This window comes from Mesoplodon mirus (genome assembly GCF_964341445.2).
Source record: "Mesoplodon mirus genome assembly, chromosome: 12".
NCBI lineage: Eukaryota > Metazoa > Chordata > Mammalia > Artiodactyla > Ziphiidae > Mesoplodon > Mesoplodon mirus.
In genome coordinates, this window is record NC_138988.1 from 99,438,293 (window position 1) to 99,462,599 (window position 24,307).

At 36.4% G+C, this 24,307-nt stretch overlaps 1 protein-coding gene across 1 annotated transcript in view; it reads left to right on the plus strand.

The window, feature by feature from the left end:
- Positions 1-24,307, plus strand: part of LOC309813177 (uncharacterized protein) — a gene marked incomplete at its 3' end in the record, with an annotated part of 262,936 nt that overhangs the window by 208,371 nt on the left and 30,258 nt on the right.

Genomic DNA, 24,307 nt, shown 5'->3' on the forward strand with positions numbered 1-24,307 from the left:
GAACACAAGCAGTTTTTTTTTATCCCCCCCTAAGATTTTTTTAAGGGATTTTAGAGCAACATAACCTGGAGGACTTTGACCCCAAGGTTCCATAATAAATGCCAAGAAAAGAAAAAAAGTTATTAATGGTATTAGTTTTTTTTCCCTCTTGAGCCTCATATAATGATTATGATAGTCTATTGTTGCATACCATGTAATCATGTAAAAGGAAAGGACACTAAAGATCATCAGGGCTGAAAGAGAATTGGTTCTCTTATGATAACAGTGTTTTTCTGAGAATCGTTTTATTTGCTATAGCTTTAGGGTCACTTCAAATATCAAAGTTTTGTTAGGACTTTTTTCTCTTCCTAAAAGAATGTAGAGTAATTTCAGTCTTGTAAGAAACATATTCATTATTTCTAAGCGATGGTGGAGATTGACCCAATGAACAGTTTAATATCATCTTCTTCATTACCATACCTGGAAGGGAGTTATTTTCTGCAATCCTTAAATGGATAAGCAAACTATGTCACCAGAGTCCAGGAACAGTCATGAAGGAACAGTGCACTTTACTGAAATTTTTGTCACACTGATGAAAGCTTCATTGTCATAAACTAATGTAGTTGATTGTCCTCAGGATGGTTTTCCATGTTCAGTAGTAAATGCTGCATCTCTATTTGCCTTCTGTTTTTCTCTCTTTCTCCAAGATCATTTGTGTCTATCAAGAAAACTGCTGAGAATTCATTGAAGGAAAGTCTGTCACCAAGGGGTTGGCATAAACAGGAGTGAATGTGCAGAATTTCTGTCCCATTTGCAGTGCTAAATATTTTTGATTCTTGCTGGCAGGACGTGCCACGTACGCCATATCGTGTACCCTGATTTACCTTAAAGTGTAATGCATTTGCCTACTCTTCACCAAGAAAAATTCATATCACATATAAGCTCTACAAATAAAATGTGACATTCAGTTGTCTGGGGGAGAAGCATATAAACACCAAGTGTTTCTTGAGTTTGTTGTTTTGTTTTGGCGTAGGGATCCCATATCCAGGATCCTATCTATTTGATGTATTGAATTCACAGAGAAGGCAAATCACCTCCTCTCTGCATGAATCAATATTAGAGGAAAGTTTAGTTTTTAACACTAAAGGGACATTTTACGGCTAAACCAAGTCACCTAACAGTTTAGGTAGTGGTAATCCTTCCTTCCTTCCCTCCTTCCTTCCTCCTTCTCTTCTTTCTTTCTTTTCTTCATTCCTCCCTTCCTCTCTTTCTCCCTTCCTTCATTCATTCTTTGAAAATTCTATGCATAACCACTTTCTTTTTGTTGGGCAGAAACCAAAGATATAACATATAACCCTCATGCATAAGGACTCTACTATGATGATGTTGGTAATGGCTATACATTTTTTGAAATGATCCTGTCAGCCACTGGTATTTCCCATTTTCAGTATTCAGGAAAATTGCCACTAGTAAATTTTTTAAGAGGAATATAATGAGGAAACATGATGGCAGTAGCTAAACAGTTGAATTGAAACACTTTTTATTAACTGTGTCTTTCTCCAGACTTAGCCAATCCTGACATGTTTGAATGCGCAGTATAATGGTGGAAGAAGCCTTTGTGTTTACATTTTTTTCTTAATTCTAATCATTATGAGTTTATTGGCTTAACAAATGATAGTCTGCACAGTGTAAATAGACAAATTGGTTTTTCATTAATAGATATATCAAAAAGGGCATAAATATGATTTTCAAATGTTTAAAAAACATGCGAAACTCAAACTCAACAAATGTTTCTTAATGTAATTCTCCTATGCTGTTTTTGATGAAGGTTTCCCCAGCCCCAACTAAATTTATAATTACATCCCAGTGATTAATGCAGCACAGAGAATTTTGCTGTTAGGTAATTAGAATGAAAAGGAATGTTTATATCTGCCTTGATTTTTGGTGTTTTTTTTTTTTTTACCTTATACTGTGAGAGTGTTATACAAATGTATAGATAAGAATATTTGCTTAACATGTCTGAGTGTAGAAGGATGATAATAAGAAATAAAACTTCTCTAGAGAGGATATGCCTTTTCCTTGGCTCTTTTGTTATTATTTTTAACCCAAAAGATTTTACTGCTATGATCTAGCAAGCAGTTCTTTAAATAACTCATGGAAATATAATCAACTTGTAGTTTTTCACTTAAAACATTAAAAGGAATGATAGTACCTCATGTTAGTATCATACATGAAGGTCTTTAACATGTTGTCAACATTATTTTATTTGTTCCTTAGAGAAGCCTTGAGGTAATAGGATCAGACAACTTCACAGGTGAGGGAAATTAGTGAGACTCAGAGAGATGACCTGTCCATCATAATAACTGTCACATGCAGTGCTAAAATCTGGGACATTTTGTCAGGTGTGATCTTTGCAAGTATCAGAATGTTTCAGGAAAGGGATGAAACCCTCCTGAATAAGAATCTTTCTGCCTTTACTTTTGTGTTTGTATGGATACAAATATGTAAGTAGGTTATATGCCATTTTGCCCTTGATATGTAATTTAGAAATGATACATGATAAAATGGCCTTTGCTAGATGTTCAACACAGGAATCTCAGCTTATGTGCCAAGACATCAAAAGCCAAGCATTAGGGAATGAATTTTTCAGTTTTTCAGTCTATGTCAACTTAGATTGCAATATTGTTCCCCAGACACTGATGGTGAGCAGGGCTTGTTCCTGTACTAAGAACCAGTAAAGGAATCCTTGGAAGACCTCGAGGAGGCCCTACAGGCGGGAAGTTTTTTCCAGAGCATAGAGGACCACTTAAGGACCAGAATAACATATTTTACTTGAATCCTGTAATTTTAATGGAGGAAGATTTCAAAGTCATATTAATACTTTATGTATCTCAACATAGGTAGGTAGATAACAATAATAAAGGTATCTTCCTGAAATAAGAAAGTCCATAGAAAGTGGGCTAAAACATGTTATTTTCCTCACAAAGAACTAAAATGATAAGACTGAGACTTGAGACTAAAAGAATGGCCAATTCTGTGCAAAGTAAGAAAAGCAAAGCAAGCAGTTAATTGGCTGTACTGTTGTCATTCAAACAGAGTCACTGTCTGGACAATAAGACATATCATTTCAACAAATAAGACATCAGAAGGTAAGACACCTCACAAAATCGACTTGGGAATCTGAGTAGTAGACATTAGATCCATTCTCTCTTGGCCTCTCTTTCAAGACACTCTTGTGTCAGTGAAGAAAATATGTAACATGAAAAGCTAGTGTGTTGGCTTCAAGGCCCAAGAAAGAAATAACCATGAAAATGCATGAAATCACCCAGTGCATCTGTTTGCAACCCCTTTACCTTTAACTATAGAAGAAGATCCTTTAATGCAGTGGTATTGGCCCTCCCTTCCCAATACTAGCCTCTCACCCTCAGATACCACAAAAAACGTGTAACCTAAGTCAAAATTGCTTGCAGAGGGACTTCCTTGGTGGTCCAGCAGTTAAGACTCCACACTTCCACTGCAGGTGGCTGGGTTCTATCCCTGTTCGGGGAAAGAAGATCCTGTATACCTTGAAGAGTGGCCAAAAGATTAAAAAAAAATTGCTTGCAGATTCAAAATATGCACCTTAGCCCACTTCTAAGCAGCAGACCTCACTAATTTCCCCCATGTATATAACATATCACAGTTGCCATTCCCCCAGTGGTTTCCCTCACCCCATATTGCTCTAGGGTTTTCAGAGTATTTACAGACATATGGGTTGTTTGTTTTGCCACAGACAGTGGTTTCCTGGCCAAAGGTCTCTGAGCTTTTTTCCCCTGAATCTTCTGACTCCTCCTGCTGTTTCTTTTCCGTGACAACACATAATGCGCACGCGCGTGCACACACACACACAAAGACACACACACACAGCCCCTTTGAGTGAGTGTTCCCTCCTTTTCTCTCCATCTTTATACTGTTTCCTTAATTCTACTAGGTATAAATCACTGCGTAAAGTACAGGTCTGAAGACCTGGGAACCCAAAACCCCTGCTGTTAAGCACAGGTTTATAGACTTGTTATTTTCATTATTGCTTTATAAACAACAGTGTTTGAAGCAATGTGTAGGTTAAGTGAAAGAACACTGAGGATTTCCATTGCTTGGATATTTGGAAGCTATGACCTTGAAATGTACACTTGTACTTTTGTATGTGAAACAGCCAGACAGACTTAAAACACATTAGCACGGCTTTTAAGATTCAGTTTTAGTTTAAGAAAGGAAACTTCGTTGAAAGCCTAGATGACTTTTTAAGTCAGCACATTACTGAATTTTGAGCAAGAAGTTGAAGCCCTCACAAAGTAGGTTGAATAGAATTGGTGCAATAAAGGAGAAAGAACATTTTCCAGTCTTAGTTTAGAGTGTGTGTGTGTGTGTGTGTGTGTGTGTGTGTATTTATCCTTAGCTTTCTTGTTTATTTATCACTGAATCATTGGTACATTTTCCTATATTAAATGGCAATATTCTCTTAAAGGAAGAAGGAAAATTACTTGATTTTTATAGTTTGTAATTGGGTACCCTCTTGGATATCTTCTTTAAGTCATTTGATATAGGTGAATGTGACTATGGATATCACAGCTTATACTATACATCTAAGGTGTATTATATTGCTTCCTTTTATCAAGTTTAGTATTTAACTTGGAATGCTTTTATATCCTCCTATTAAAGAACATCTTCTCCCACAAATTCTCTAAAAGTTCTTTTCTAGGTCCTGGTGTAACTATTAACACAGGGCAGCTACTCCTACCACCGTGAAGAACTTAATAAAGCACCTTCACTTAGATAATTGTAAAGAATTGCTATAACTTTACACAAAAGATTTTTATTTTCCTATTTGATGATTATACCCATACTGAAGAGAGGCTCCAAGACTTGGACAAAATTTCTGGTAAGAGGCAAAGCCTGGGCTGAAACTTGGGTCTTTTTGTTCCAAGCACCTGTGTTCCCTCTCTTCCCTCCACAGTTATTTGAATTTCATAATACTAATATATAACATTATATTTCACAAAAGAACTGGAGACAGAGGTTGCTAGTTCGTTGCGCATGATACAGTTTAAACTACTACTTTTTTTAACATCTTTATTGGATGATAATTGCTTTACAATGGTGTGTTAGTTTCTTCTGTATAACAAGTTGAATCAGCTATATGTGTACATATAACCCCATATCTCCTCCCTCTTGCGTCTCCCTCCCACCCTCCCTATCCCACCCCTCTAGGTGGTCACAAAGCACCGAGCTGATCTCCCTGTGCTATGTGGCTGCTTCCCACTAGCTATCTATTTTACATTTGGTAGTGTATATATGTCCATGCCACTCTCTCACTTCATCCGAGCTTACCCTTCCCACTCCCTGTGTCCTCAAGTCCATTCTCTACATCTGTGTCTTTATTCCTGTCCTGCCCCTAGTTTCTTCAGAACCATATTTTTTTTCTTTAGATTCCACATATATGCGTTAGCATATGGTATTTGTTTTTCTCTTTCTGACTTACTTCACTCTGTAGGACAGACTCTATGTCATCCACCTCACTACAAATAACTCATTTTTATTTCTTTTTATGGCTGAGTAATATTCCATTGTATATATGTGCCACATCTTCTTTATCCATTCATCTGTTGATGGACACTTAGGTTGCTTCCATGTCCTGGCTATTGTAAATAGTGCTTCAATGAACATTGTGGTACATGACTCTTTTTGAATTATGGTTTTCTCAGGGTATATGCCCAGCAGTGAGATTGCTGGGTCATATGGTAATTCTATTTTTAGTTTTTTAAGGAACCTCCATACTGTTCCCCATAATGGCTGTATCAATTTACATTCCCACCAACAGTGCAAGAGGGTTCCCTTTTCTCCACACCTTCTCCAGAATTTATTGTTTGTAGATTTTTTGATGATGGCCATTCTGACTGGTGTGGGGTGATACCTCATTGTAGTTTTGATTTGCATTTCTCTAATGGTTAGTGATTAAACTATTACCTTTTAAAATGAAACATTAAAAATAATTTTAAATTCTAGGTTACCATCTACCTTTTGAAAATGTTGAATATGTTATATCACAGTGCAGTATGTCACAATCTTTGTGAGAAAATAGCCAGTTTTAAGTCACATCTCTAACTTCAAAGAACATACAATTCTATTAGAATAGGTAGCAACCATAGACATCCTTTAAAAAAGTAGGAGACAATTTGGGGCAATTATTAATGTGATAATGAGTCAGTTCTATAGGAGTTGAAGCATTAGGGACCACATCAGGTAGGGATGGCGTGAGAGAACTTGTTCCCTTCTTAAAATTTACAGGAAAAAAACCCTTTAATACTTCACCACTGAAAATGTAATCTCCATGTGTGGTTACTGGTTGAATGATGTGATGCCAGAAGTGTCCTCCTGATGTCACCTCCTTTTGGGGTTCTCACCTCAATTACAGCTGTGACCTGGCTGAAATGCAAATACATTCTTTCCACTTATAAATTCTAACAGAAGTGTGGATAGTCTTTCCTTTCCTTGGATATTTCAACATAGTAGCCCTCAACTTACAAAATATTGTTAAATACTTAGCGGGGAAACAAGATGAAAATGGAAAATTTTTCAAGCTAACAGCCAGTTTATGATCCTACTAATTTACTCAGTGGGGAGACACTGCCCTATTAAATATCACTTCGGAGACACAACTACCACACCTTTACTCCAAAGAGCCCTTATAAATTTTTAGGAACTTCCTCTTTCCTTGCTTTTTAACTCCCAGCTTGCTGCTGAACAAAGGAAACTCTTTACAACCAATAAGATTGGAAACACTCTCCCAGGGGTCCTTGATGGTGGCAAACTAGGATCTTTACTGAGTTCATTTTCTGGTCTGAGAGACACATCTTTCCCCCACCCCCAACCATGATGATTTGCAGAGCTATGGTGACTGATAGGGTGAATAACTGATTTCAGGGAGAAATTCAGGTATGCCTTTCTGGGAACAGAATTATCCCATAACAAGCTTAGTGATATAGCAATGCCATCCAAGTATACGGCATTCCTACAACAGGAAATATATATTTATTTTACCAGGATCATAGTAAGGGAACAGTTTGAAGAAACAGAAAGGTTTTCATATGCCACCTGAAGGATGAAATATGAGAGAAGAGGCACTCATATTTAATATGACATCTTGAGTCTGTTACATTTCTTAAAATAACCTTTTTTACCAAGAAAAGGAAATGTGCCTGCTAATGAACCTTTCATCAGCAAGCTTCTTAATTAAAAGAATATGAAGAAACAGAGGAGGGAAAGCAGGAGGTGCTTTTAGCCAGGTCATCCCTCATCCCAAGAGGCATCATGTTGCTTACCACATCAGTAAACTTTCTTCTTTAAAAGAATTATTTAGTCTGCAAGCAGCAAATAAAATTTTATTTTTTCCTCACATGTAAAGTTTATCGCAGACAGACCACCAGGCTGTAGTTAAAAAATTCAAAACCCAAAAAACTCAGGGTTTATTTGATGTTAAGATCAGAACATTAAAATTCACATGTGAGAATAAGATTATGTGTGTCAACTTCCTTTCATAAAGGTCACTATAGAAATGGGAAGACTGTATATGCTCATTATTTGTACTTATTTATAAAATTAAAAATTATATATGTAATGTTTATCAAGAAATCTTTGCAGCTGTTAGATATTTGATAAAACCTCTCAAAAGATCAATCATAGAGTTATCCAAAAGCATAGGCCATATGACTAATGGAAGAAGAAATCTGAACTCTTGAAGTTGGCTATCAGAAGCTTTATGTACAGTTCAGATGATCTGGCAAAATAGTTAACAGTTGTGTAATTAAAGTCTCAGGAGAAGAGAGATTGGTGCAGAAAAAAAAAAAGTAATGGCTGAAAACTTCCCCCATTTGATAAACAACGTACATTTACGATTCAAGAAGGTCAGTGAATTCTAATCAAGATAAACTCAAAATAAACTGCACTCTGAAATATAATTAAATTGCTAAAAATCAAAGACAGAGAAGAAAATCCTGAAAGCAGCCAGAGAAAAATGACACATTGCATATAGGGGATTACTTAGAAACAATGTACATGCAGTGAAAAAATACCTTTAAAATGTTGAAAAAAAACCCCAAAACTGTCAAGTCAGAATTCTGTGTCCAATTAAAACATCCTTCAAGAATGAAGGTTAAATAAAGCATCCTCTTGTAAGGAAAAACTAAGAGAATTCATCCAGCTGATCAGGTACAGAAGATGGGCTAAAGGAAGTTCTTTAGGCTGAAGTGAAATGACACCAGAAGGAAACTGGAACCTTTGAGAATGATGCTAGAACAGAAATGGTATATATCTTGGTAAATATAATAGACTATTTTCCTCTACTCTAGACTTCCATAATATATATATGACTATCTAAATGAGATAAAAGCATAACATTGTCTTGTACTTTTCAATATATGCAGTTGTAGTAAATATAGCAATAATAATATAGAAGATAGAGTGTAAAGAGACCTATATGTTTGCAAGGCTTCTATGTCTCACTTAAAGTGGTGAAATATTAACTGTAATAGACTATGAAAATTTAGGAATGTACATTTATAATCCATAGAGTAAACACCAAAATAATGGTACAAAAATATAGTAAAAAATCCAATGTAGATTAAAATGAAATATTGGAAATATTCAAATATTCCAAAAGAAGTCAGAAAAGGAGGAAAATATTTTTTAAGGTGTTGATAAAGAGAAAAATAATAAAATGGTGGACCTGACTCCAACTAAATGAATAATGAAATTATACTTATATGGTCTAAACAGACCAATTAGAAGCCAGTCATTATCAAATTGGAAAAAAAAAGCATACCACATACCCAAGTATATGTTGTCTATAAAAAACTCACTTTAAAAATAATAATATGGATGGACTAAAAGAAAAAAGTTTTTTAGAGATTGATGTGACTTAATTTGTTATTCTAATTAGAATAAGAACAGTGAGAGCTATACTTTATAAACATGCATTCTTCCTACATCATTGTTTTATGGTTTTACGTTGATCATATACTGAGAAAAACTAGCATTGGAATTAAGGCAATAATAACCACATGTGCAAACCAAGCACAATACCAGGACATGCTCCTTGGTAAATAGCTCTTTTTGTTGAGTGATGGTGGATATTGCTGTATTCAGGTCAGCTTTGAGATAAGCTTTGATTAGCTTCATTTATTTAAAAAAAGAATCCCTCCTACTGGCTCACAATGGCCAGAAGAAGCCTTCGATAATCTCTTCTTGTGTCATTTGCAGTCATTGTGTCCAGGGTTTTCTGATACATATAATTGAAATCTGTCTTATTTGAACAAGATCAATCTCACTTCGAGTATACAAACAGTAACAAAAAAACTTGAGTGACTATATTAATATTATAATAATTCATAAATGGTACCATACTATCATATATATCATAAGTGGTTTTTTAGAACACCACCCAGCAAAATTCTTCTCAAGTGCACATGTAGTATTGTAGTAACTCATATTCTGAGCAATAAAACAAAAAATTAATTGTAATATTTCTTACCTGAACTCAATGAATATATTCCCAGGGGTTCAAGCTGTCTTTCTGAATTTTTAAATGCAGTATGCTAATTTTGTTGATGATGTTAAAATTCATGTTCTAAATGATATGTACAAATAACTATTACAGCCATGCAATTGCAATAGCACAACATTTTTGAAATACTTCCTAATTTAGCCTCCCCAATGAATATGTTGGTTCCATCCTCCCAAACACAATCCATAAAAAGCTCAGTGTTGAGATCAGAACTGGGATGGGGGAAGATTATTTAGAGAGGATAAAAGCCTGAAGCCTGTTTCTTCTTGTTGCTTTGGAATTGGTAGATAAGAGTGAGAGGTATAGAATCAGAATAAGCAGAGGTGGGTTCTAAGATATACAGTTCTCTATCTTGTGTTCTAGTCTTTGGTCCAGAGAGGAGGTAGGTTAAAGTAGCTGACTGAACCTTGAAGTGCAGCCTCCCTCTATCCTATATCCTATCAAATATAAGCTTGCATTAACAACGTATGGTACAAAGTATGCAGTAGAAGTGAGATTTCCCATTTCTGGGAGCATGGGGACAAACCTGGAAAGGTCTCCTGCCCTGATGGAAGAAGCGGGAAAGGCAGTTGAGTTGAGAGGCACCCACTGTGGTCATTCCACAGCATCAGCAAGACCAGGACTTGGCTGGAGGTGATGACAGAAACTTAGCCTGGTCACAGCAGCATCAGTAAGAGCTGAGGATTGGCTGAATTATCAAGGGACCACCACTGGATTCTGACCAAGTGGAGAGCCATCAGCTGGGCAAGCAGTGACCAGGCAGTGAGGGAGATAGGCTTAATGACCAGAAGGCGTGAAAGGACGCCAAGAAGAACAGATGGCCCTTTGTCCTCATCCCACTATGTCACCTAAAACATACTGTATTCCCACACTCTCTCAGGAATCTCTTCGGACTTTTCAGAGAGAAGCAGATAACAGGGGAGAAATTTTAAAAAATGATAAATGAATGAGCTCTTCAAAAATATCTCTGTGAAGTAGCTTTTATGAATTGGATGGGTTTAGAATGTGAAGAACAGGAAATGAAAATTGACAACCAGGTGTTAAGTGTGAACAATTAGGGGCTGGGGCAGTGTCATTTACTCTGGTGATGGCAAAGACCCAAATAACTTCCTTTTCAAAGGAGCAGGGGGGACTAGAAATCAATAGCTCCATTCCAGCCATGTTACATTTGAGATGTCTAATAGATGTACATATGCAAATGTCAAATAGTTGGATACAAAATCTGTAGCTCATGGGAGAAGTCTGGAAAGGCAACATAAATTTGAAATTCATCAACACATAGATAGTGGTTAATAGTCCAGGAAGAAAATGTCAAGAGAGGGTTGAGAGTTGACAGGGAGAAAACTACAGTCCTAAAGAAAATGTGTAGAGGTCTTGGAAAAGGAATGAGCAAAGGAGACTGCATGACAGTGTAGCTAAAATCAGTGTATCTCCCCCTCGAAAGGACTTAAAATGTTTGAGGTATTTCTCACAGTCTGGTGGCAAAACACAGGCTCAGTTGAGATAAAATTGCAAGTAAAAAATTGAGAACATTGAGGGCTTCCATGGTGGCGCAGTGGTTGAGAGTCCACTTGCTGATGCAGGGGACACGGGTTCGTGCCCCGGTCTGGGAAGATCCCACATGCCGCGGAGCGGCTAGACCCATGAACCATGGCCACTGAGCCTGCACATCTGGAGCCTGTGCTCTGCAACGGGAGAGGCCACAACAGTGAGAGGCCCACGTACAGCAAAAAAAAAAAAAAAATTGAGAACATTGAGAACATACGTGATTTCAGGTAATATTTTCAGTACAGAAGAGAGGAGAAATGAAGAGAGTGCACTCAGACAGACTGTGAGAATCAGATCCCCACATTCTGTTTATTTCCACTAGAATTTGATGAATCTGGGACAAAAGCTTCCAAATTGAACAGCTGGAATATGATATCCATCTTACACACTGCGGAAGCGAGAGTTCCCATAGCTTTTTATCCCGTGTACTAATAAGTCTTGGGGATGCAAAAGGAGAAAATTTAGTTAGGATAATATTGTGTACTTCTATGTGGGATTATGAACCCTTAATGTTATTGTCTCTACTGATGTTTTTTGGACTAGGAAGAGGCAGCTGGCACTCTGTGGTTTTCACAAGAAGACATCCACCTCACCGGGCTCTCACAGTGAGAAACATTTTAAACACATAAATGAAGATGGATCATTTCCCCAGTCCCGTTGCTTCCCTTTGTGATGCTTTTTGCCCTGAGATTACACAAATGGATGGTTTTATGGCCACTCAACGTAGCACAGCTGTAGATACAATATATATAATACAACAAGAAATTGTTCCGAAATTGGGAGGGGATTATGCAAACATTATCTGTGTAATGCTATCAAGCTCAAAAGCTGCATGTGGGCTTCCCTGGTGGCGCAGTGGTTGAGAGTCCGCCTGCCGATGCACGGGACATGGGTTCGTGTCCCGGTCTGGGAGGATCCCACATGCCGCGGAGCGGCTGGGCCCGTGAGCCATGGCCGCTGAGCCTGCGCGTCCGGAGCCTGTGCTCCGCAACGGGAGAGGCCACAACGGTGAGAGGCCCGCGTACCACAAAAAAAAAAAAAAAAAAAAAAAGCTGCCTGTGTCACCCAGTCCCATCTAGCACACACTGGCCATGTAAGTTAGAGGTACCCTAGAGCTACTGTTAAATTATAGGCATGACTGCTAAGAATGTTCTTGGCATTGTGTTTTTCTTTTCTTCTTTTTCTTTTTTTTTTAAATTTAGTTTTTGTCAAATGCAAAAAAAAAAAAGTCTCCTTTCATCCTTTGTCATTTTCTTCAGATCTTTTCCTTGAAACTTGGGCCAACTTAAGCGTGCCCTGGTGTGAGGCAAGGCCACCAGTATACCAACCCATTACATCAGAGTCATCAAGTGTGCAATTTTCCTTGCGACCCACTAATTTTCGAAAACAATGAAGTTTTACAGTCATTCATAAGGAAGCCCCAGGAACACAAAACGATATTGAAATGAAGCTTAGCGTGTGAAAACATTATGTGCTTGTCTTCCTATCCCTCTGCATTTATGTCTCTGCGCTCTGCGTGATAATGTTGCTATCAAACCTCGCAGCTACACTGTATGCATCACTCTGCTTAGACCTGGGGGTGTGAGACCCTTGTAAATCTTGGCTCTTGCAGGACTAGAAGCTGATGAAAGTCTGCTGTCTTGCTTGGGAGCTCCGTTCCTTCCTGTACTTCCACTGTCACTGGCAAACACCAGCAGTCCCTGACAGGGCTCCCCGGTCTACCTCTGACAAGCGAAATGTTTTGAAATTAAAAATCTGAAGAAATTGGTGCAGTGAGTGCTTGATCGGGTGGTTTCTCCTTAGGAAACTGCTTAATGGGGAAAATTCAGCACCACCTCCCAGGGGCGGCCCAACACAGAACTTGAATTTAAAGAAACAGGAATTTTTTTTTCTTAAATTAGAGAAATAAGCTCAAGTGCCTCAAAGTGAAGACCTTTGTTTCTTGAGAAAAAGATTTATTTTTTGAATGATGCTTATTTAATTGCTGATGAATACACACTCATTCCAGAAAAAATTCAAGAGCAGACAGAAAGCAGAAAATAGAAATGATCCGTAATTTCCAAATCTCACCAAAATTTAGGTCATACTATGTATATGTTCCGATATGCTTAAAGTATTTTCAGTGTTACTAAAGATTCTATGAAAATAAGATGTTAATATTTGTATAAGAGTCCATTGCATGGAAGTACCAACAATGATATAATTTATTTCCTGTTATTCAACATTTAAGCACTTTCTCCCCTAATTTTACACTATTATGAATAATACACACCCTCAAAAATATACTTGAGGCACTTCATGGAATTTCAGTTTGAAATGACGGGAGCTGGAACTGAAGACAGGTCAGGGTGAGAAAGACCATCCTGTGCCCAGAATCAGTTCTGTCTGTTAAACAAAGATTGTTGATGGGCAAGTCTTGGCTTCATTGGTAAATAATAACTCCTTAGTGCCTCTGTAAATAGCCTATAACCCAAGCACACCAATTTGCTAACGAGGACCTATTGTCACCCCAGAGGAAAATAGACACAATTATTATAGAACTTGGGTCCTTCCACTATATGCTACAGATCTCCTTTATTATTTATAGTTTAAATTTCATTTATTTGTATCAAATTTTTTCTCCCTTGCCTAAATTAGACAAGGATTATTATCTGTTTTGCTTTGTTTTGTTCAAATGTGTAGCTAATGGATTTATGTATCAATTTAATTCCTTGAATTTTCACTTCTACATCTATTTATATTTTCTTTAAATGTGTTTTTTCTTCTAACTTCTTTGTTAGATTTTTTTCATTAGGCATTTAAAGTATTTGTGTCCATCCATGAATCTATCTATAAGAATTAATCTGTCCATAAGTATTTACAGATTTGGTTGCATTATCTAATATTTCATTGTATATTATTCTTTTATTTTCTGAGATGTAATTCATTACAGTTTTGATTTCTTTTCTTACCTAATTTGTATTTAGAAGATGCTATTTGTTGTATTATGTTTTTAATCTCCAAAAGGTTTGATGCTTTCTATTTAAATTTACATGATTAGTTCGTAACTTATTTTAATGTATTATGAGAATGTGCATCACTTGTATATTTTTTCACTCAAATTTTTATTGAGGTTTTCCTTTATGGTCTAACACATGATTATTTATATAAATATTTAATGTACACTTGGAAAAAAAGATTATTCTCGGTGGGATTTGCAACTTGATATGTCTTTTTCTGGAGTATTCATTAATTCTAATTGTCTTTATTAGTGTATCAAAATACCACATATCTTTGAACACTGGATATACCAAAAGCTCAAATGAGTGCTTATGAGTTCTACTGTAATGACATCACAGTTCTCTTATAGGTATAAAAATTTTAGACATATTTCTAGAGCTAATTAGTAATCGTGGCCATGAGTTTACCTTTTAGGGTAGGAAATTATTCTTTTTTCCTTTTGCCTTGAAGACTATTTTGTATCAATTGCTATTTCCACACATACTGTTTACTTACTTTTATGAATCTTTCTTAGTATAGCATATCAATTATAAGAGCAAATTTGAAGAAAAACTAGCAGCGTTGAATACTGATTCTGCCTACTTAATTCTCTTTATTTCCTCATTTGTAAAATGAGTATGTCAGTGAGGACCATCTAGCTGGCTCCAAATCAATTTAGCTTGGCTTTATCCGACTTCATTTCTTTGAAATGCCTCCCGCTGTGCCTTCTCTATATGTTGGTTTCGTGCTCAGGCTGGCCTTATGCAGAGTTGTAAGAGGATGACTGCAGTTTAAGTTTTCATACCCATACGCACGATGTCTTATTTCCATGAGCAAGGAAACTATTATGTCAGCTTCCCTTTCTATCTCATTGGTCTCAGTAAGTGACATGTTGGGTAGGGTTTCCAAGAAGCTATTCCTGGAAGCTGGAGGTCTGGTCAGTTTTTCCTGAGCAGGGCTGCAAAGGGAGGGATGATAACTTAATAAAAATTGGGTCTATTAGAATGGAAAGAGCACAAATCAACAAAAAATGGCAATAATATCACCTTATACTGGATGAGGGCATCTCGCTAAAGCAATTAGAAGAACGCCCGACACCTTGCAAGTGATCAATAAATAAAAATGTTATTATTATTAACCTTTTCATATTGCTTTTCTAATTTCCTTGTGGCAGCCTGCATTTGAATTTTTAAAAAATCTAGTATGAATCTAGCTCTTCAATAAGAGAATCTATAATGTTTTCCTCTATTCTCAGAACTTCCATTTACCAATTGGTTCTGTCATCTTGTTTTATAAACTGTCAAATATAATATCTTTTGAATTTCCTTGGTGCTGTGCTTTTTGCTATCTGAAATGTATAGATTTTCTTATCTCTCAGTGATTTCTAAAGTATAACTGTTATTTTGTATTTCATAAGTGGCTAAATTTAAAAATTACTTATGCAAGCCTATGTGTTTTTTCTAATTTCTTTAAAAATCAGTGTAGGAGTAATATAGAGACTTTTACTTACCCCTATGTGATGTGATGACAAGGCACACTTTTATTTTCCCTCCCCAACTCCCTGGTTTTTGTTCATATGATCCTGGGTCATAGAAACAAATTATTATTTTTTTTAAATGTGGCTTAGCTTCTTTTGCAAGAGTTCACAAAGCCAGAACCTTCACATGTGTCCTATCACGCTGCTGCCCCCTACACACTAGTTTTCCTTCTCATTAGGGAGTGTCCAGTGTGTATTTCCTCCACTCTACATGTGGTCTGGTATCTCACTGCCACTACACTCAAGAAAAGTAAATATAAAAACAGTTTTTCAAAAGGAAACTTTGGGAAATGCAACCCTACATAATGAAGACAGCCGTTGATATTATTATGCTCAGCAGTGTTCCCACATTTTAACAGAATCATACTTTCCCTTTCAATAAGCAAATGGTCCACTTCAATGATTTCCCCAAGATCGAAGGTTGTCTTATTTTTCATATGAATTACAACAGGTACATTAAGAGAAACACAAAAATGGGGCTTCCCTGGTGGCGCAGTGGTTGAGAGTCCGCCTGCCGATACAGGGGACATGGGTTCATGGCCCGGTCCGGGAAGATCCCGCATGCCACGGAGCAGCTGGGCCCGTGAGCCATGGCCGCTGAGCCTGCACATCCGGAGCTTGTGCTCCGCAACGGGAGAGGTCACAACAGTGAGAGGCCCACATACTACAAAAAAAAAAAAAAAAAAAGAGAGAGAAACACAAAAATGATAGTTCACCTTCAAATGCATCATTCCTTCTCATTGTCTCCACATAAAAGTGGTAGTGTGAAGTCTCAAAGATAATAGTGTGCTAAAAGGGGAAAGGGGCTGAGTTTAAAGAAGTCATCAAAGGTGGCCTCATCATTTAGCATTTCATTTGCTATTTGCTGAAGTCCTGAAACCTAGAATATATGATGAGATATGGTGTCCTTAGGAAGCCTACCACAAGGTAAGAAAGGTTAAGACATTAATGTAATGGCCTCTATTTCTACATTTCTTTACCATGGCACACGTGTGGAAAATATGGTCAGATATTTCTGAAGTGACCAAGTTGATGGACTTTAAGCAGGATAAAAAAATAAAAAAAAAGAGTACTTAAAACCAACTTTGAATGTGGCCACTCTGCTTTCTAGAAGAGGCTGGGGTCATCAGATTATTTCTGACAAAGCAAAGCAATAACACTGCAAACAGTATGCCATCCTCCATACCAGTAAGGGAAGAGCCTTACTGAGAGTGCATGGCCCTTTGTTTGGGAGGACCACAGTGGTGACCTTTGTTGTACAGTGTATGCCCCAAGACAGTCTCCAACAGAGGGAAACCAGAGTTCAGCATGCAACTAAAAATATACAGCTGAACTCATAATAAATATTCAGCCTTGAGATATACATGTAGGAGAAATGTGCACAGAAGTGACAGTTGCTTTAAGGGCAGGAAACCCAAGATCCACTATAAAGAGATCACATGTCAATACCAATGGAGTAATGATTCTCAGATTGTTTTGATGGAGGCTTTCTTAGAAAAAAGGTCAGATTATAAATACCATTTTGTTACATTTACTCTAAAGTACTGTACTCTTTTTTTGAAAGTGTATTTTCTTTTTTTAAATTAAATTTATTTATTTATTTATTGGCTGTGTTGGGTCTTCGTTGCCGCCCATGGGCTTTCTCTAGTTGCAGCGAGCGGGGGCTACTCTTCGTTGTGGTGCGTGGGCTTCTCATTGCGGTGGCTTCTCATTGCAGAGCACAGGCTCTAGGTGCGCAGGCTTCAGTAGTTGTAGCACGCAGGCTTCAGCAGTTGTGGCTCATAGGCTCTATGGAGCAGGCTCAGTAGGTGTAACTCACGGGCCCTAGAGTGCAGGCTCAGTAGTTGTGGTGCATGGGCTTAGTTGCTCTGCAGCATGTGGGATATTCCCAGACCAGGGCTCGAACCAGTGTCCCCTGCATTGGCAGGCAGATTCTTAACCACTGCATCACCAGGGAGGGCCCTAAAGTACTGTATTCTGCAAACAAAATTGCAACTTCAGTGTCACGCATTGAAAGATTATATTTTTGGAAGTCTATGGATTATTGATTCCATGTTCACTTGCTAAATTACTTAAGCAAAATTATCTAGTTCCTATCAAAAACTAATGGTTATTTTTATAATAATAATTTACAATAATAATAATAAAAACTTAGACTCAGCAATTTCACTTCTTTGTCACATCCCATATTTGTACAGTCATGAGAAGTAGGCTATAATTCTCATTTTCCTAATTGGGGAATTGAAGATCAAGCAGCTTAATGTAAGTGACTGAAATGCCTTTCCAACTTTGGGCATCGTTGTCTGAGTCCAGTAAGTGTCCTTTTTTTTTTTTTTTTTTTTTTTTTTTTTACTATATTATGCTTAATGTTGTCAACGTAGTTCAAAGAAAATTATTTGTTGTGTCTTAGGAATACATGCTTTCCAATACCCATCACAATAAACACAGCAGCTACCCACAAATAATCACTTCACCTGGGTCCAGGAAATACTGATCACCCACATGACAGAAAAGGCAGAGATTAAAATTATTTAGAAAATCCAGGATAAGATCTCTCATGATATGGCGATGTTTGAATGGTGCTCTTGAATAATCAAGATTGCAAAAATAGAAGCAAATCCAGATATGATCTGTTGTGAATTAATAAATCTCCCATTCCTATATTTCCTCACATGCCTTTTCCTGATGTCGTTGCAGTTACCATGAATTCTTCAAGGTTACATTCACCACACAATTGATATTGCTGGAAGCTGTGCTTTGAGTGTGCAATTTTGGCCCATTAATGAAGGAGCGTCTTCAGGTCATTGTCAGGGAGCAGTGAAACTAAAATACTACTAATAAGACATCACAGAACTATGAACCTGCTTGAATCTTTAAAAATCATTGAAAGTACCAAATATCCTTGACAGTGAATCTGGCATTTATCGAGCCACTGCTCTTTCCAAAATTGCAGTAAATACCTTGGAGGATATAAAGACATATAAAGTATGTAGTAAAGAAGCTTACTAGCCAGGAGTGTGAGACAAAAATTAAACACATAAAACCATCATAGAGCTAAGAGTAGCAGTTATAATTATTTGCTCAATTGTTTGGTATGGTTTAGAAGTGTACCTATAACTCTTGAGGAAGTATTCATGCCCGTGCAATAGGAGACATATCTACATATCAAAAAGTTTCAGAGGTAACATCACTTTCCAAAGAGTTTGTTTATATCAGAGAATTTATTTACCTCTAAATGAATCAGTTTTATTATCACCTGAGGAACTGTTGGAAGCAAACAGTCCCTAGAATTGAGCCCACTAAAAAGAGTGCACTGATAAATTTTTTCTAGCCCTTTGGCATAGCTGTTCTGCCTGTACAACATGTGACCAACAGGATTCAAGACCATACTCCAAATCACTCCCTTCCACACTGACACTGGCAAACCCAGTACAGGGGGTGGGTCTATTCTCTGAAAGCTGTGAGGTTGCTTGTTTCACCCTAAAATTAAACATAATGGAAATAAAACACACATCTTGAAGGAAGTTTTCTTTTCATGAACTCTGTCCTTATTCACACAGCATACTTTGGTAATGTGCCTGGGCTATAATACAATGCTCAATAAATATTATTTGAGACAGTGCATTCTAGGAAATAGTATCAGATTATTTCTGATAATGCCTGCAAAGATGTAGATATCTTATGATTAGAAGAAAGGCACTGATAAACTATAGCAACTTGATTTTTAGAAAGTCATTACAATAAGGGAAATTGCTAATGGGGAAATATTATGAGCTGATAATTTGTAGAATTCCAACTTCTAAGGCAAAAGGGCAAAATTATGACTTCAAAATGGAAATAACAATTTATCACTTAACTGGAAAAACATCTCGGGGCAGTCCTTGGATCTCTCATTAGTCAGGGTTATGGATTGTGGAGAAAAGAATCCCCCTGGCTACTTTAAGAAGAAAGGAATGTGTAGAGAGACTTACAGCTGAAAGGGGGTCTGGGAAATGTAGTCTTAGATTTTTCTCTACCTGTAAAGGGTCTGGAGTATATGTTCAGTGAGCCAGTCTGCAGGATCCAGTACAGAGCTCCATGTAATATGCTTAGTTAACCTAAATTTAGGTTACTTAGAATCTTGATGTCTAAGAATCATTTATGTTCTTTTTAATCAGTTTTCTATATGTTTAACTTTTGTTGATATATCCAATAGCAAAAATAAATGTATGAAGTTTAGCTCCATTAAACATTCATTGATCTGGAAAATATTAACAAATATGTCATTTTGTGATCTGAAGGGAAACAAAGAGGAATCGAATACCCTTTCTCCCTTTAAGATGCTTCTTCCATAGAAGAGGTGTTGAGTTTTGAACATTTTGATAATTAGTCTCATGTAGCTTTGTAATTGACAGTTATAAACTTTATGGCATTCTATTCATATGTATATACTTTGGGATGTATTAGAATTCTTCCCGTTGAACATATGATTTTGGATATGAAAGCTGGTGGAGATGTTTCAGAGGAAAAGCAAAAACCATTTTCCCGGGAAATAGGTAGTCAGACCATGGCTTTGATAACACTGGTTGAATGGTGAAGAACCAAGTCATTGTATAGTTTGTGGGTTGCTTGAATGAATTATTATTTATTAAATTTATTAATTACTAAATAATACATTTTACTAAATTTTCCAGTTATTATCCCCTGCTTGAATGTTAAAAAAACAGACTAAAGTCAAATCTATCAAGTTTGGAAGTCAACTAATTTCTGTTCTTGACTTTAACTAAGATGATGTTCACCTTAAAGTAATCAGATTCAGAGTCTCTGGCCAACATTTATTAGATTCTAGAACATATACTAAGTCACCTGGGCCATTCTGGGTGGCAGAATGCAGTAGAATAAAACTATAAGCAAAGGGCTCTGCCACACAGAGTGCTCAACTGTCGCATTTTTTCAGATTCTGTGACTCAGGCACCCGCCAAGCAGGAGATTTGTGATGAATAGCTCCCGTATTGATTTTTCCATAATGGAATGTAAAAGAAAAATGGACAGGTTTTGTTGCAGGTATTTTCATGGGGTACTAAATTGGAGGATTAGTTGCAAACAGCAGTACTGATAAAGTCTGCTGTCCATCTTTATGGTTGGGTCTTTCTATTAAAATGACACATAAATAACCTATTATATCCTCCACCCATGGAAATTCAAATGCACCTGTCAACTTGATAAAGCACTTGCCTGGAGGGAAGCATTGTTTACATTTTCACTCTATTCTTCAGAAAAAGTGAGATTCTAATTATTTCTCCCACTGTAAATTAATGCTGACTCTGATGGTTAGCGTATCTCTACATTGTTACATCTTTTGGAAAGTTAAATGATAGAGCTGATCCATCATGTATGATGCAGCCTGTATTTTATGACAGTCTTCCCCGGCCTCTTTGATGTCCTCTCTAAATGCTTATTTCTTCTCTAACTTGTCTGCTCTCTGCATCTGTCTTCCTCTTTTCTAGCCCATGAGAAACCTTTGTTGATACCCAGTTAATTCCAAAATTTGAACTTCTACCCTCTTTAGCTTGCCTTGTTTATTTCCCTTATTGAAAAACACATTTATGATTTTCAACCCACATCTACTTGTTTTCAATGATCTCATGTCATTTTTAGTCTCCTCCTGGGATATTTCCTCCATTTGATATATCATGTCTGAAGACATATCCTTGGTTATATTCAGAATTTCTACCTTGTAAGTAATTGGGTTGATTTTTCTCAGAAAAACTTCACCTTTTCCTTGTTCTTCTTGTTGTTATCTCTTGGTTTGAACTTGTGATAATAATTACATGAAATAATGCCTCTAATCCTAAATTCTTACCGCTTTCCCCAACTTACTCTGTGTATTTCTCCATCAACTACTCCTTTTCTCTCAACCTTGTCCACACACCCTAATCTCTTCCAAAAAATAATTTCTTCATGTGCAGAAAACACATAGGAAAACATTGTCTCTATGAATTCCTATAGCAACCCAAAATGGTTATCTAAAGTAACTTTAGGTATAAGCTTACCTTATAATCCTGAATCCAGTGTTTTTTATTGTTTCCTATACATAGACACTCATTCATCTATTCACCTATTGAGTACTGTGTTCACTAAACTCTGTGTGTACATTAAGTGATCTTGGAATTAAAGCAGCTGAAAGTTAAAGATTCAAAAATCAAGTGCAGCAGGCCATCTGAAGACCTCAGCACAGCCATTTCTAGAATTGTGACTGAGACAGAATCCAATGCATGCACTCCGCACACAGCTTTCCCAGTTATTTTCTTAAAGTATCCCCAGGGGATGAATTGATTCCTTAGTTGCTCTTCTTCCCCAGTTTGTAAATCTCAAGCCAATTTCTAGCTTAATCTTCTCTAATGCCTATTTCTTCCACAAGTAAATTCCTGCCTGAGTTCAAGGTATTATACCGCAAGATCCCTAGGAACCTTAAATTGGGCATTTTCAACATAAATAATTTAAAAAATCTGTAAATATCCTCCTACTGAGCTAAGTTAACAGAAGCTAAATTAATGACAATATCTCTTAGCTACAATAGCAAAGCAATTTAACAACACTGTTAGTTTTAACTGTTTTGGAATCAATTTTTAATAATCAATTTATATGTCTTTAAAAATTCATCCAACTTTCTTATTGTTTGAGATACTAATACATTTATGATTTCCAAGTAGTTATACTAAATATTTTGAAAACCAGGTAGTATATTATGTCAGTTACTATTTTATTTACAATTAATTTGTATTGTCTTGAAAATTATATTTGTTGTAATGAAAACTGGGACATGAGTTTTATTTCCTCTGTCTCCATTTTTTTTTTTTTACAGAGGAAGTGGGTAGATTGTACTAGTTGATATTTTTGATTCTCTTAGTAGACTTAAGAGAAAAATAATAAACGTGAAAGAATTGACTGATAATCTGAAAACTGGACAAACAACTCTGTGAATTTGTGTCTAGCTGCTGATCAGGTTGTCGATGAAAACAAAGTGGTAGTTTTGACAGAGACAGTAATAGGCTATTACTAAAAGTTTACTAAAAAGTGTTTACTACAGTAAAAGCTTCTATCAATCTGACATCACTTGAAACGTAGCTTAGAGTATGCCTTCATTACCCAGAAAATGAAGGTGCTCTAGTTCACGTCTGTGTGCATATGCATGCTTGTGTGTGTGTTGTGAAAAAGACAGAGACCAAGAGAGAGAAGAGAAAGCACCGATATCCTACTTTTATCCAACCACTTATCTATTTGTCACTCACTCTCATGTCAAGTAACTGAATGAATTAGAGAAACTAGACAGGGCTCCATGTCATCATAAGTCACCTGAAATAAAAAATCCACAAATCCAACTAGTCCATTCTCTTTGTATACAGAGAGATGCTGACTCTAAGTGTACACCTAGTAGAACTCTACAGCAGAGGAGTTTCATGCTAATAAACAAAATTTTTTGAAATATTTCTTATCTCTAGACTCCAAGTGAGAAGTGTTTGGTAATCATAATTCTGTCACTTGAGCCTTGATTTTCTGGCTTCTAAGATGGACACATTGATGGGTCACATTTATATATTTTGACATTGTACTCTTTCCGATTAGAACAGAGTTGAAGAGGAAAAGTTCTATTAAAATTGTGTATCATAGTTTGCTGATCTCTAGGAACCCAAAAGACTGGAAATATTGACTTATGTATGATTGTATCCCACAATCTTGGATTTCTTATGTATTCCCAACCTAGTGCGTGTTCCTTACTGTATTTCATTGTATTTCAGAGATTGAAATTCTTTTAGAAATCATTGTTCAATAACTCCATTTTACTATTTAGGAAAGTGAAAAATGAAGAACTTTGAGCAAATGATAAGAATCCAGATCTAGAATTTTGTTCTCATGACTACTGCAGAAGACTGCTTTCTAGAGATAAGAAAGGATGATAAGCCAAAAACACTGGCAAAAATCAATGGTGTGTTTATATTAATGTTAAAATAATATTGCCTCTGTTCACAGAATTTGTGATCACAGTGTGTATAATCAAACAATCCGATGTTTACATTTTATCAGTGTTTTGGGTTCGGCCTTGGCCTAAGAAAATAACAGGAGGGAAATATTTGCTTGATATTGTCTCATTTGCTTTTTAAAAAATTTAACATAAGTTATATGCATTAAAGAACTAGATTTAGGGAACCCAATGAGAATAACTTACAGATAAACATGTATAAAATTCTGCATTAATATAGGTAAACCTCTTAGAAGTCAAGAAACACCACATTATGAATTTCTGTTAACCACATCAATAATTCTAAATGTTTTTTTAATAGTTACTAGGATGCCATTCATCCATTTAGGTATTTATTAATTTTTTAATAATTACATGCCCACTGCATGCCAGGTATCTTCGCATATGAAGAGGTTACAAATCTGATTTCATTATTCTTAAAATTTAGTTTTAGTAAAATAACAAATTTTATTTTACAGGATTTTTAATGGTTTTAGTTTCGTACATAAAACACTAACATAATGCTTGATTCATCTACCTTGAATAAATAATTTGTGCAGACACATTCTGCATGCAAGGAATTTCTGGAATGTTACCACAGACAAACCTCTTGTGGTATACATTTTCAGTGAAAAAAATTCAGGAAACCCTCACAGAATTAAAACTA